Here is a 15,189-nt window from a genome sequence, read left to right as displayed (position 1 = left end):
TTCAAACAGCACATCCAAGCTCCTGTCGCCTCCAGCTCAAAAATACTTCTAGAATCCGTCCTTTCCTCAACCCTCAATCAACTAAAATGCTTGTGCATGCCCTCATCATCTCCCACCTCGACTACTGCAACATCCTTTTCTGTGGTCTCCCTGCTAACACCCTCGCACCTCTCCAGTCCATCCTTAACTCTGCTGCCCGACTAATTCATCTCTCTCCTCGCTACTCCTCTGCTTCTCCCCTCTCCAAATCTCTTCACTGGCTACCATTCCCTCAGCGTATTCAGATCAAATTACTGATACTGACCTACAAGGCCATCTATAACCTGTCTCCCCCATATGTCTCTGAACTAATCTCCTGATACCTTCCCTCACGTAATCTCCGGTCCTCCCAAGACCTCCTTCTCTCCTCCACACTTATTCGCTCCTCACCCAACCGCCTCCAAGACTTCTCCTGAACTGCCCCTATTCTCTGGAATTCTTTGCCGCAACAAGTCTGACTATCAACCACATTTGGATCCTTCAGACGGAACCTGAAAACCCACCTCTTCAAGAAAGCCTACAGCCTGCAATGACCCCGCTACCTCCTTCTCTCTCACCTCAACCAACACCGAAACTGCTGCAACCCACCAACCTACTGTCTCCTTCCCCACCATCCTGTATCATGTAAGCCTGAAAGGGCAGGGTCCTCTTTCCCCTCTATATCAGTCTGTCATTGATAGTTTGTTTACTGTAAGTGATATCTGTCATTTGTATGTAACCCCTTCTCATGTACAGCACGATGGAATCAATTGTGCTGTATAAATAAATAATAATAATAATAATAATTACACTCGCATGACACTTGCATGACAATCGCATAGGATCGGTCAGCTTTTTCCATCCAGAAAACGGACAATTTTTTTCCTCACAAATGGGGATGAGCCCTTATAGTACGTCAGATGTCCGTAAGGGGTTAAGGACCACACAATTTTTAGTTTTAATGCTTTTGTTTTTTTCTCACTTTCTTTCAAGAGCTACATTTTTTAGCTGTTCTATCCATAAAGCTATATGTGTCAAGTTTTCTGCAAAACGACGAGTAGGTTTGAACTACATCTTGCATTTTACAATACAACGTACTGAAAACATTTGATTGTGTCCTTTTTTTCTGAAACTTATAAAATGTTAATTTTTTTGAGCTATGTGAGATATTTTGCTTGTCATGGTTTTGTGTTTACTGATACCATTTTGGGTCGATATGAGTTTTTTTCCTGGCTTTTTGATATTTTTTTTCTCTTTACAGTTTTATGTATCAGGTTAATTTTATGTTTTGATAGATTGGATTATTATGAACATTACAATACCAAATACTGTATGTTTATTGTTTTATTTTACTAATATCTTTATTTTAATGTTAGAAAAGATTGGTATTCAAATTTTAATTTTTTTTTATTTTTAAATAAACTTTTATTTTATTGTTGTGAATTCAATATATAAGTAACAAATAAATAAAAGACCCAATGGACGACCACTGAGGCAATGTGTGGTAAAATTGTAAATTGTAATGCATATATTCCAGTTTATTCTGATGAAGCTAAGGTAAAATGCTTGTTGGTGTGCCAGGCCGATACAGAACAGCAATCATCCCTTTCCATCATCACAATATGTAAGTGTTGCCTTTAGTGCAAATCACATGTAATTTTTGCAATGTTCACAGGGACACACTTTATAGGCACTGAGATATACAGTAAGCTATACAATTTACAAGTTTTACTTCACATTGCTTTTGTGGTCCTCCATTGGGCAACTGTCTTTTATTTATTTGTTGTTACTTAATTATTGAATTCACTACAATACAATATTTAATTTTATGAGATTTTAGTGCATTATTCTTTCGATCAGTAGTAGTATTCATGTGCGTCTCAGTGACCATATTTTATTACATGCTCAGATCCTTATTGGTCTTTTTAATGCTTGTACCATATACTGTAACTCCTACAGCAAATTAAAAAATTCTACACACCCAAGATAAAATGCTAGGTTTTTGTCATATCAAAAATTATACCAAGAAGAATCATTTCAAACTATTTACATCTATCATGTCTTCCATAATCTGCACAAATCCTTTGAGAAACATCATGAAATTATTTTTGAGAGTGAAAAAAAATAACAAAACTAATAATGTGCTTGCATAATCTTATAACTGGGAATGTGGTTCTGTTAAGAATTAGTCAATCACATTTAAATCTAAGTTAAATAATAGTCAGTACATCATTTAAAGTGGTTCTAAGTAGCACCATATAAAATGTAACAGTTTTAGTAAGATTTTCTTGACATATTCTTAATTGCATTTTACAGAAAAAGTCATGTTCTATTAACAACTTACAACACAGCAAAAGATCTCATTGTTGAAAGTTATTAGTCGGGAGAAGGGTACAAAAAGATTTGCAAGGCATTAGATATATCATGGAATACTGTGTAGCCATTAAGCTAGAAGTGGAATCAATTTGGCACAACAGTTACTTTACTTTGTACTGGAGGTTTTTCAAAAATTGATGAAAGACAACAGAAAAATTGGCTAGAGAGGTTAAGAAGCCTACAGCAACATTAAACAACCTGCAGGAATTTCTTGCAAGTACTGGATGTGTACAGAATGTGACAAAAATCTCCATATTTTTTGTTATGTCTGACATGTGGGGTACGGAGGCAAGAAATACATCCAAGCTTGGCAAAGTTTTGTTAAAGCCAACATCAGGTTTTCCAAGAGCTGTGGGAAAAGTCATCATGGTCTAATAAGACCAAAGTTGAACTTATTGGCCATAAATCCAAAAAGTATGCTTAACAGAAAGCCAAAACTGCACAGGAAAAAATAACACCATTACTGCAATGAAGCATAGTGGAGACAGCATCATACTTTAGGGCTATATTTTGGCAGCTGGAATTCGGCATTAGTCAATCTGCAAGTAATTAAGTACAGTTCCAGACATCAGTCATTTTTGCAGCAAAACCTTCAGGACTGAAATGAAGAGGAATTTCACCCTTCAATGAAACAACAAACCTAAGCAGCTTTGGAATGGTCAAGCCAAGGTCTAGACCTGAATCCTATTGAAGATTTGTAGGTTGACCTAAAGTGAGATGACCTCACAATCTGACAAATTAGAGCACAACTGCAAAGAAGAGTGGTTAAAGATTGCCAAATCTAGATATGCCATGCTAATAGACTCATACCGAAAAATACTGAATGCTTTTATAAGTTCAAAGGTTACTTCAGAAAAGTATTAGTTTATGGATATGCATATTGATGCAAAAAAATTTTGTTTGTCTTTCAACTGAATTGTACATAGTATAGGTAACATTAAAAGTGGAAACAGTTCTGAAATTATTCTTTATGTAATGATTTTTTTACATGACAAAAATCTGACATTTTATTAGGCCTGTGTAAACATTTTAAATTCACTGCAAGTATTACAGCATATAGTGAAAAATTGCAGTCTCCAATAAATTGCAGCAACAGGTTGGTTTTCCAAGGGGTACCACCATAACACAAATGGAGAACTTCAGCAAACCCCTTGATACCATGGCAACCCATAGTCAGTCTGCAATTTCCTATGAATGCATGGAACGCTGAAGGATGAATAGAATAACGTGCCTTTGGACCACATGCTGTTAATATCACTGTCAGAGATAGGCAGCTGTATTACCAACCAGGCTACCAACAACAGGTGCAGTTTTATTCTGGCTGCTGCTCTCAAAGGCAGGAAATGGCTAAATAATACAGCTTATGAAGCCGCTTATGTCCTGACAAGTGAGTGCAGTGCTCACAGCTAAAGTGTAACATGAAAATAAGCTATGATATTGAATTAAAAAAGACCTGACAGCAAGATATTCTACTACTAACTATAAGCATGACTATAATGCCTCCTTAATATTTATTACATTCATATCCTGCTTGTACTATTTTGCTGGTGCAATTTCTCTGTTACACAGGTGCCATCAGCACGCAGGATATTTTTATAATCTCCTAATGACATTGTGAGATAAATGGTCTGGCTTCTGCAATGTCATCAGGAGTTTACTGTGCATGAACTTCCCCTTCTAATGGGATGAATCTGGGCAATGAAGGTGCCTGCATGGAATCTCAGTGTAAAATGAGGATGATTGACCTCATGGAGATCAACATCCAACACTGCGGAGACACCATCACGTGTTTCTCAACGCAGTGATTCTAGAGCACTGCCCCCATCCCTTATGGGAAATATGCAAAATATGCAACACAGAAGCCGTGGAGACACCATCACATGTTTCTCAACGCAAGCAATGACTAGCCAGGTCTTTCCCCGGGAAGGAACAATCATCAATCATCCTCATTTTACACAGTCTTCTACTAGGCATTGCTCCTACTAGCCAGTTTCCTACTCCACACTGATGAGGGGCAAATACCCCGAAACAGCTGTCTGTGGATGGATACCATGTTTTGGCATAAGTGGTTTCCTTCATTGGAGACTGCCCTTCCCGTGGTTGTTCCTTCCCGGGGAAAGACCTGGCTAGTCATTGCTTGCATTGAGAAACATGTGATGGTGTCCCCGCGGCTTCTGTTTTGCATATTTTGCATAGAATCTCAGGCAGTGGGAGAAAGGTCACTGACAGAAGATTGACCTGTCAATCAAAGAATGGAGGCTGGTGGGCGGTGGGAAAAATGGAGAGAGAATAGCAGAGCTGGGAGGGCAATACCTGCCCAGCTGCCCCTGGAGTTTTTAAAAAATTTCACAAGAAAACTATAAATGTAATAAACATTAAAGGGGCTTTGCACTCATGGTTTCAGTTAGAGGTCAAATATACTGCCAAAAGGTCATCTTTAATATTTGAGGTACAGTACCCCTTAAATCTTAATAAAAAGGCAAGGTGCCCCAATTCTTACTATTCCCTCATAATACATCCACCTGCATGACTAGCACCAGTAGACATGATTGCCCAGTAGCACACTTTAACTGCCCAAAGCACAAGTATGGGAATCCAAAGAAAACCACTATGAAACATATGTGACAGCAAAGGTTGGACAGTGGAGCATTTTTAAAAGCATTTTTTTATAAGTTTGTGTGATATAACAGAGAATTGTATTAATTCATTGTGGAACAAAAATACAGGTTTTCAACTCTAAAAATGGTAAGAATATATTTTAATGTCCCTATGGTGTTTGTTTTATGCCTCTCACTCTGACTGAAATGTTAAATTATAATAGAAAGACCAATTACAGTATTCACCTTCAATATGCTAAATTATGCATGCATAAGGAGATATTAATTTTGCAGTCAGCAAGGAGTTAGTCAATATATTGAACTTGAAGGAACAAATCTATAAAAAGTAAGTCTCATAATGCAAATAAAGTCAAGAGCCTTACTAGGATTCCTGCTGGCTTGCTTAGAATTTTGATTGTATTTGTTGTAAACAGTATTTCAAGACAACATAGGTTGAAGATTTTATTGTTCAAAATGTTAACTACAAAAATGTGCATAAATTTACATACATTGTGCATAAAAAAGGTGTGCAATAGTAAAGGCTATTAAGGGCCTGTCACACTAAGCGATATCGCTAGCAATATCGCTATAACGTCACAGGTTTTGCTAGCGATATCGCTATGTCTGATACTTACCTCCGACCGCTCCCCCGCTGGTTATCGCTGATCGCACGAGAATGTCCTGGACCATTTCTCATCATCAGGTTCCTCCTGGGCTTCCTTTGTCGCCGACGAGCTACGCGTGGACGCGGGCGGGAGGACGTCAGGATCGCCTCATCTGACATGTAAGTAGCGACCCCCGACCCCTGCTATGTCGCTGGTGAGATCTGCCTGTGTGGCAGCTCACTAGCGACCACTTAGTGATGCACCAGCGATCCTGACGGCGTCATATCGCTGGTGGGGATCGCTGGTGCATCGCTAAGTGTGACAGTACCTTTAGTCAAAATGACATGAGTGGTAAAAGCCACTGACTAAAAATCAGAAAAAGGCTTACTTGTCCATAGCAAATAACCCAAGAACAGATTTAATTTTTCAAGAGCTACATTTAAAAAGTGCTCACATAGTGTTGCATAAGATGGCAATATTGAAGTTAGAAAAAATATTTTTGCTTCTTGGAATTTACAAGAACGAGAGCTGTTGTGTACAACAAAAGTTTCAGATTAAATTTGTTAAATGTGAAACTGCATGTATGTTGTATGAAGAAATTAGAAACAAAAAAGCTTTTTTCTGTAATGGGAAAACTCCGGGCTGTCCAGAGACTTTTGAAGACATAGTAAAATCGAGTCTTGTCCTAGAAAGCCAGCTAGACTGACTAATATGGCTCAAGTAGGTTCCCAAACTGTGCTATACTTGTAGAATAAACTTGGCACACAAGAAATTGCTCAGGTGAAAATTTAATGTAATCCACGTGTTGTAGTAAAATATATACTTACAAACATTTCAGTCAATCAGACCTTCCTCAGTGTACTACAAAATATAACAAAGTAGAAAAAAATGATAAAAAAGACGGGACAAGATGGGGGACTCGACGCGAGACAGAATACGGACCTCTCAAAAGTGAGACGGTCACAGGTAATTGCCCACTTCTCATAAACATCTCTTCTAGATCTTTGGGCATTGCGGAATATCAGGTTCTACAGAAAGGACTTTCTTTCTGTCCTAGTTCTACTTGTAGCACCTTTGCATTAGAAATGGACGTTCAGGAATTTTATCGCCGCCTGAGATTAAAACTACATTTAGCAGAATCAGAAGTGACTAGCACTTAACAGGTCTTCTGCTGATTCTAAACTCTGACAGCAGCCAGTCTTGGCCTTAGAACTAAAAGTACTTTCAGATACCCATATGGCTCACATTCCTTAGAAACATTTATAGGGTTTGTGGATGATTCTTTCCAAAACCTACGAAAAGACATTAATAGAGGCATACTATATTACCCTTCCAACCTCACCCCCTTAGATCAGCAGGCGCTGAGGTCACTATGAGATGACAAAGACATAATTATCAAACCAGCAGACAAGGGAGTGGCGATAGTGATGATTGACCAAACTTTTTACCTACAAGATATAAACCGACAACTTAGTGATGACAGTATATAAACAAAACTCTCAAATAACCCTACTTGTCCCATGCAAGGACTTATCCACAATGTACTAACTAGATTTCAGCATTGGGGGTTTTAGATATGAAAACTTGCGATTTTCTAACCAAAAAACATCCCATTACACCACTCTTTCACATCCTCCCATAGGAATTGATAACCCACCAGGTAGACCTATTGTGGCTTTGACTGATTCTATTCTGTCACCACTTGCCATCTTCCTTGAAAGGATCCTCACACTGCTCATTAAACAGACTGCATTCTTCCTTCTTGACATACGTGCTTTCCTCAACATCATCAATAACATCAGTTCGGCCCCATGTGAGGCCATTCTAGTATCCTTTGACGTCAAGGATTTGTATACATCCATACCACATGAACAAGGTATGCGTTCAGTTTACCGCCTCCTCAATTCATCTGGCATGGATATGGACCAGGTTGATATGTTTTGACAACTACTGTCTTTAGTTCTCACAAACAACTATTTTATGTTTGAGGACTCCTACTATCACCAGATGAGGGGCACAGCAATAGGTTCCAATGTTGCACTGCCATATGCTGTTATATGGCGGACTATGAAGAGAGCTTGATCTACACCAGTGATCTCATATGACCCAACGTTTTGATCTGGAAGAGACACATTGATGATGCTCATCCTAACATCAAAGAATTTCAGGAACTGTTCCTGCCTTGTTTCAAGAGAGCACCAAATTTTTGGGACACACTGGTCAAAGCAGACATTGGAACCCTAAATCCCCAAAATACACAAAGATTCCTCCAGAATCCAAAAACAGGTACTGTCCCATGCTTTCATTATAATAAATGCAACAATGTGCTAAGAGGAAACATCTTCCACCATCCACATACTGGAAAACAATATATCATTAAAGATTTTTTCACATGTGATACGTCATTTGTGGTAAATCTAATCAAATGTCTGTATGGACTCCTTTATGTGAGTGAGACCATGCAACTAATTAGGGACAGGATATCAAAACTTAAGTCCACCATCAGATGTAATAACCCATCACTTTGACACCAGGGGTCAAAGGGTCTCTCAGCTTCATTTTCAAATCATTGAGCAGATTTCGCCTTTATGACGTGGAGGTCACCATATTAGTGTTCTCAAATGCATCATTTTTAGGCTGTGTGCACACGCTGCGGATTCCGCTGCGTTTCCGCAGCGGTTTTGGCCGCTGCGGACACGCAGCAGTTTTAGCTGCGGTGTACAGTACCATTCATTTGAATGGGAAAAAAAAAAAACGCTGTGCCGACGCTGCGGAAAAAACCGCGCGGATTTGCTGCGGTTTTGAATCCGCAGAAAGAATTGCATGTCAATTCTTTCTGCGGAAACCGCTGCGGGTTCCTATCTCCACCATTGTGGAGATAGTGAATCCGCAGGACCAAACCGCAGGCAAAACCGCAGATAATCCGCAGGTCTTTGGACCTGCGGATTATCTGCGGTTTTTGCAAAATCCGTGCGGATTAATCCGCAGCGGATTCCGCAGCGTGTGCACGTAGCCTTACTGTAAGGGTCCCATCTTTGCCTGTATATTATAAATAGTCACTGATTTATCTGTATGTGCATTCATAATACTGTGATATTCCTTATATATAATGCTTGTCTTTTTTCTTGTCTTTTCTTATTTTCTTATTATTTATTTTGAATGTTTCTTACCTTTTATTTTTTTCTTATTTTCCTATTGTTCATATATTTATTGTTTATACTTTCCTTGCAGAGTCGCTTATATTAAACTGAAATATTGCCACCTTCCCTTCCCGGACGCTACCTTCTCCTCCTCCCTTGCTCGGCTGCCTATTGAATTCTATTGGAATAGTTCTCAGCTCTGTTATGCAAGTAACATTGCCCCTTTAAGCCTGTGACTTATACTATCCATACCTTACTTCCTTATTGTGGAGCGCATAACACTTCCACCTTTGACCAATGAAACGCATACCAACGTCACTTCCGGTGACGTATGTTCCAGTATACTGCCGCATCACCGGCCGCATGATTACTCATACTATTTATAGAACATCCCTGGCACGATACAAGTACACGACTAGCAGTGGACACCGTGTCGCAGCCCCCATACACCACAGCAGGACAAGGTCAGTTTTTGCAAGCCTGCTATGCAGGTGTTTTCACAGGTTCCCTATGATGTTCTAACCTATGCCTATCATTTCTAACTTATAGGCATCTTGTCTTTTGGTCACATATACAGGCCATGTTAAGCAGGCTATACATATGGATGTAGTCAGGCTCAATGCCTTTGATCATCTAACCTCCCCCTGGTGTGCTAGCCAGTTCTCACCATCCCTCTCACCTGATCCTCTACTCTGTTCTATTAATTTAGTAGCTTCTTAAGGGCAGGACGCGTGTGGGGGTCTGGCAAAGTATCATTGCAGCTAAGCATCGAGAAGCTGTAGTTATTTCAATGGCAATTACTCACGGCATGAGTCAGGACCCCACACTATATCTCTTTTGGGTATGTCTGCCTAGTAAACACTTCTTATTACTTGGACCTGGCTTTTCTATTAACCCATTGTACTCCTTCACCATGTTTATGTATGCCCTCACAGTGTTTGCTCCATTAATCCTAACTCTCCTTCACTATCCCCAATCCCCAGCACCCTCTAACCAAATTATCATCTCCCCTTCCCTCTTTCCTCCCCACCTGACCTCCTCTGCTGAACTGCTCCTCAGCCTCAAATCTGTCCTAATAAAACATAAAACAAGCCGCCCACTCTCCTTCTCCCACCTGCTCTCCCTCTCTCTGCTTCTCCTCACTGCTGGCGACATATCTCCCAATCTTGGACGCCCACAGCTCCTACCTCCCATTACTACCCCCTCCTACCACTCCATATCTAATATGAACTACTGCAATCTTTCCAACGTAAAACCCGTGCCCTTGATTTGCATCTCCCTCCTCCCTCTCTCTGGAGCACTCTGGAATGCCTGCTCTATCTGCAATAAGCTTCATGTGATTCATGACCTCTTTCTCTCTCACAATCTTGCCTTCCTCGGCCTCACAGAAATATGGCTAACACCCTCTGACACGTATCCCCTGCTGCGCTGTGTTACGGCAGCCTCCATTTCACCCACACTCCTCGCCCTGGCAACAGACACAGTGGAGGAGTGGGTCTTCTCCTTTCTTATAGCTGCACCTTTAACCCAATCCCACCTCTTCCCTCCCTAATCCTCCCCTCTTTTGAAGTCCACTCTGTCCACATCTACTCTCCCTCCAACCTCCAAGTGGCCATGATATACTGACCTCCAGGCCCGGCCACTGCAATGCCACTCTCGAATCAGCTATTCACACAGTCACCCCTCTTGTTCATGGCAGAGTGCGATGTATCAACAGACAACCCTGGCACAATAACACAACTAAAAAGCTCTGGCAAGTGTTCAGGGTTGCAGAGCAGCATTGGAAGAAAACAAATTCACAAGACGACTTCATTGCATTCAAACAGGCAACACTTGCTTTCAAATCTGCCCTCACCTCTGCTAAACAGGCCTATTTCACAACCCTCATATCTTCCCTATCCTATAACCCACAAGCAGTTATTCAAAACTTTTAACTCCCTCCTCCGACCACCACTACCCCCTCCAACCTCCTTCATGTCTGCTGAGGAATTTGCTACACACTTCAAAATAAGATCAACCAAACAAGGCAAGTCTTCATTGTTCAACCACCAAAACCCCTTTGTATACAAGACCAATACCCAAACCCCATAACCTCCCTATCTAATATCACTGAAGGGGAGATTAATTGTCTCCTCTCCAAATCACACCTCACCACCTGTGCACTCAACCCCATCCTATCCCACCTCCTCGCCAACCTCACCACCACTCTTATCCCATCCCTAACCCACCTCTTCAATCTATCACTAACTTCTGGCACCTTCCCTTCTGCTTTAAAACATGCCACAACCATACCTATCCTTAAAAAGTTAACCCTCGACCCAACCGCTATGTCCAGCTATTGCCCAATATCACTGCTCCCATTCACTTCCAAACTCCTGGAGCAGCACGTCCACTCTGAACTTTCCTCCCATTTCTCATCTAACTTGCTTTTTGACAATCTACAATCTGGTTTCCACCCCATCACTCCACTGAGATGGCCCTGACCAAAATTACTAATAACCTACTTGCAGCCAAAGCTAATGGACAATTTTCTATACTCCTCCTTCTAGACCTGTCCTCTGTTTTTGACACAGTTGTTCACTGCCTCATACTACAGATACTCTCCTCCTTTGTCATGAAAGACCTTGCCCTATCCTGGATCTCCTCATACCTTTCCAACTGCACAATCAGCGTCTCCCACTCGCACACTACCTCCTCATCCCACCCTCTCTCTGTTGGAGTCCCCCAAAGTTTCTGTTCTAGGACTCCTACTCGCCTCAGCCTATACATTTGGCCTGAGACAACTCAAAGACTCATGGATTCCAGTACCACCTTTATGCTGATGACACTCAGTTCTACCTCTCTGGCCTAGATGTCAACTGTCTGTGCTCCAGAATCCTGGAGTGTCTATCAGCCATATCCTCCTTCTTCTCCTCTCGCTTCCTCAAACTCAATGTGGGCAAATCTGAACTCATCATCTTTCCTCCATCTCATAGATCTTTCTTATCTGACCTATCTATCACAATTAACGACATCACACTTTCCTCCGGAACGGATGTCCGCTGCCTCAGAGTAACCTTTGACTCTGCCCTTCAAACCGCACATCCAAGCTCTTTCCACCTCCTCTCGTCTCCATCTCAAAAATATTTTCAGAATCTGTCCTTTCCTCAACCCTCACTCTGCTAAAATGCTTGTGCATGCCCTTGTCATCTCCTGCCTCGACTACTGCAATATCCTTTTCTGTGGCCTCCCTGCTAACCCCCTCGTGCCTCTCCAGTCCATCCTTAACTCTGCTGCCCAACTAATTCTTCTCTCTTCTCGCTGCTCCGCCGCTTCTCCCCTCTGCAAATCTCTGCACTGGCTCCCATTCCCTCAGCATATCCAGTTCAAGTTACTAATACTGACCTACAAGGCCATCTATAACTGTCTCCTCCATATGTCTCTAAACTAATCTCCCAATATCTTCCCTCACGTAATCTACGGTCCTCCCAAGACCTCCTTCTCTCCTCCACACTTATTCGCTCCTCAACCAATCACCTCCAAGACTTCACCTGGATATCCCACATCCTCTGGAATGCTTTGCCCCAACACATCCGACTATTAACCATATTCGGATCCTTCAGACAGAACCTGAAAACCCACCTCTTCAGGAAAGCTTACAGCTTGCAATGAGCCTGCTGCCTCCTCACCACTACCAGAGCTACCACCTCAACCAATGCTGGAGCTGTTGCAGCCCCCCCGACCTACTGTCTCTTTTCCCACCATCCTGTAGAATGTAAGCCTGCAAGGGCAGGATCCTCTCCCCTCTGTATCAGTATGTGATTGTTAGTTTATTTACTGTAAGTGATATCTGTAACTTGCATGTAACGCCTTCTCATGTACAGCACCATGGAATTAATGGTGCTATATAAATAAATAACAATAATAACAGGCTGAAATAGCTTTTATGGTACGTTTATTGCATTTTTTTTATAATAGGTGTTCATATATGTACTCCGCTTTGATATATACTATTTTCTTTACAATATTTCTTTATTCCTGGTACCTTTTATATATTTAGGATAGTGGACAACATTGGCTATCACATATGCCAATATTCCACTTTACAGTTGGGTAGGTTGTTGTCTTCCTTTCATATTACCCATCCCTCCTCCTCCACACCATTTATCACACCCTGTGAATTTTTTTACTTGAAATAGTGCACTACCATGTGATTCTCACTTTGTGTATTACTCTTGTTTTGGACCATGATGTGGATATATTCTCGTGTCTTACAAATTTCCATATTTATTGACCCAGATAATTCATATTTTGTAGATACTTTATTTTTTTTTAAGCATTTTTCTACTTTGTTTTTTTTTGTAGGACACTGAGGAAGGTCTGATTGACCTAAACGTTTGTATGTATATCTTTTACTACAACACGTGGATTACATTAAATTTTCACCTGAGCAATTTCTTGTGTGTCAAGTTTATTCTGCAAATGACTAATATGGACAGAGATTAAAGGATATTTTGCTTAAAAATGGTAATATGCCAATTATGAAAGTGTTGATTAATTTGTACCTTGAAATTGTTACAGAAAATGTTTTTCTTGCATAATAATAATGTTTTTTGTGCATCTTTTTCTTTTTTGTGACTAATATGGAACTACAGTTGTCATTAAACAAAAGTATGGCATATTTTACAGTTGTAAGCCACACAGATAACATCTTCTTCAGGAGTTGAAACAAGATGACAAACCATAACTGCTAGGCTTCGGGTTTCTGTAGCTGCACAGCAGAGATCCCGAGACTTGCATTCGGCAGTCTCCCATTCCTCTCCGGCCACAGAGGAGGCTGCTCAGCAGACTCGTCGATCCAGGTGCTCTGCTCAGACCTGCTCTGTAGGTTTGGTTGCTGCTGCCACCTGTGGTCCAGCTTTAGCAACGCATGCTGGTCAGCAGCGAGCTACTCCAGTGACTAAGTCCTCTTTTCGGTCCACTGAGCATGCTCTTGGGACGATCTCTCATTTAAGATTAGAGGTCACATGCTCAGGTCGTTCTCCAGCTCGGATTGGACCATCAGGAAGGTCCCGGAAGGACACTGCTATAAAAGAGCCGCATGGCCACATGGCCATGCGCTAGTATAGACTCTAATGCTCATGGTGTGTATGATGATGGATGCATGTATCTAGTGACTGACTCATTGGAAACCCCTACCTTTGGTTGTGCTTGTCGTTAGGGATTCGGAGTTAGAGTCAGTGCCAAAAGGTGGCTGTGCTCACGCCACTGTGCTCCAAGTCACAGCACTCTTCATAGCGCCATATTGTGCCCTTCAGCACAAGGCAACTCAGTACAGTACCGCAGTAGGTAGCTGCAACTGCCAGTGCGGTGCCATGCGCAAGTCATGCGCTTTCCGTGCCCTAGTCTGGGAGGTTAGTGGCATCCACAAGAGCGGTGCAGTCTACACTGAGTGCGCGTTTCCTCCAGCTATTGTCCTGCTGGCACCACAGTCGTGGTGCCGAGCACTAGCATGTCTAGAGGGACTCTAACCCAGTGTCTCAGGGGCAGAGTCCTGTGACTATACGCTAGAACTCACACTGCCGAGTTCTGTGAGTATAAACAGGCTACGGCATTTATTATTTGGCGGTTGTGCAGCTCTGTGAGGTAACAGAGTCCACCACTGTACACACTGGGTTTGGTTAACCCCGTGTGTCCCTTTATTATACCGCCATATCACGTCCGCCATTACCTAGCAGCAGTTAACACCTCTGCACAGTGGACCCCGTGCTGTGAACGCACCTAAATACCATCTTTATTATTTGCTGCGTTCCGCCAGCCCCTAACAATAACACTGTGACTTTGCATTGACTTTTAGGGTTGATTGAAAGAGAAATAATTTGCTGACATTATGGTATTCAGCAACATAACTACCTTTTGCCTTAGTGGGGAGATCAATCACCAAAACATTAGAATTTTGGGTTTAAAAAAAAAATGTGTCCTTATTGAGGATTATTGAGTACATGAGGGACATGACCATGACTATCAGTATTTGCCTTGGGGAAGACAGTGCAACTTGTTTTTCATATTTATTTTTGTAACCCCTTAAAAAAAACACAGTTATGAAAATTTCAAATAATATAGGTTGGGCAATTGGTCTAAGTGTGAGTCCAAGGTAGTGAAAAGGAGACAATGAATGTTGCCAATCTCTTTACAGCTCAGAAAAATATCATAGCATTCCTTCCTCTAGTGTTAGGGTCGTGACCGACCCGTTTTTGGTTTTAAATGCATACAAATTCTACATACATTTGTTTATTGCATCAAGACTTTTTACTTTTTCAGGAACTTATTTTTAAACAAAATACAATAAAATAAAACTATTTTACTAAATTGTAAAATGCTCTTATTAAAATTATAACATTTGTGTTGTTGGGGTCAATTTCGACCCAGGTCTAATATAAGAGTAAAAAAACAATAATAAGTCCCAAAACTGAA

This window comes from Dendrobates tinctorius, unplaced genomic scaffold (assembly GCF_039654945.1).
Source record: "Dendrobates tinctorius isolate UK_male_01 unplaced genomic scaffold, ASM3965494v1 ptg000016l, whole genome shotgun sequence".
In the NCBI taxonomy this organism is placed as follows: domain Eukaryota; kingdom Metazoa; phylum Chordata; class Amphibia; order Anura; family Dendrobatidae; genus Dendrobates; species Dendrobates tinctorius.
This window is presented reverse-complemented; position numbering follows the sequence as displayed.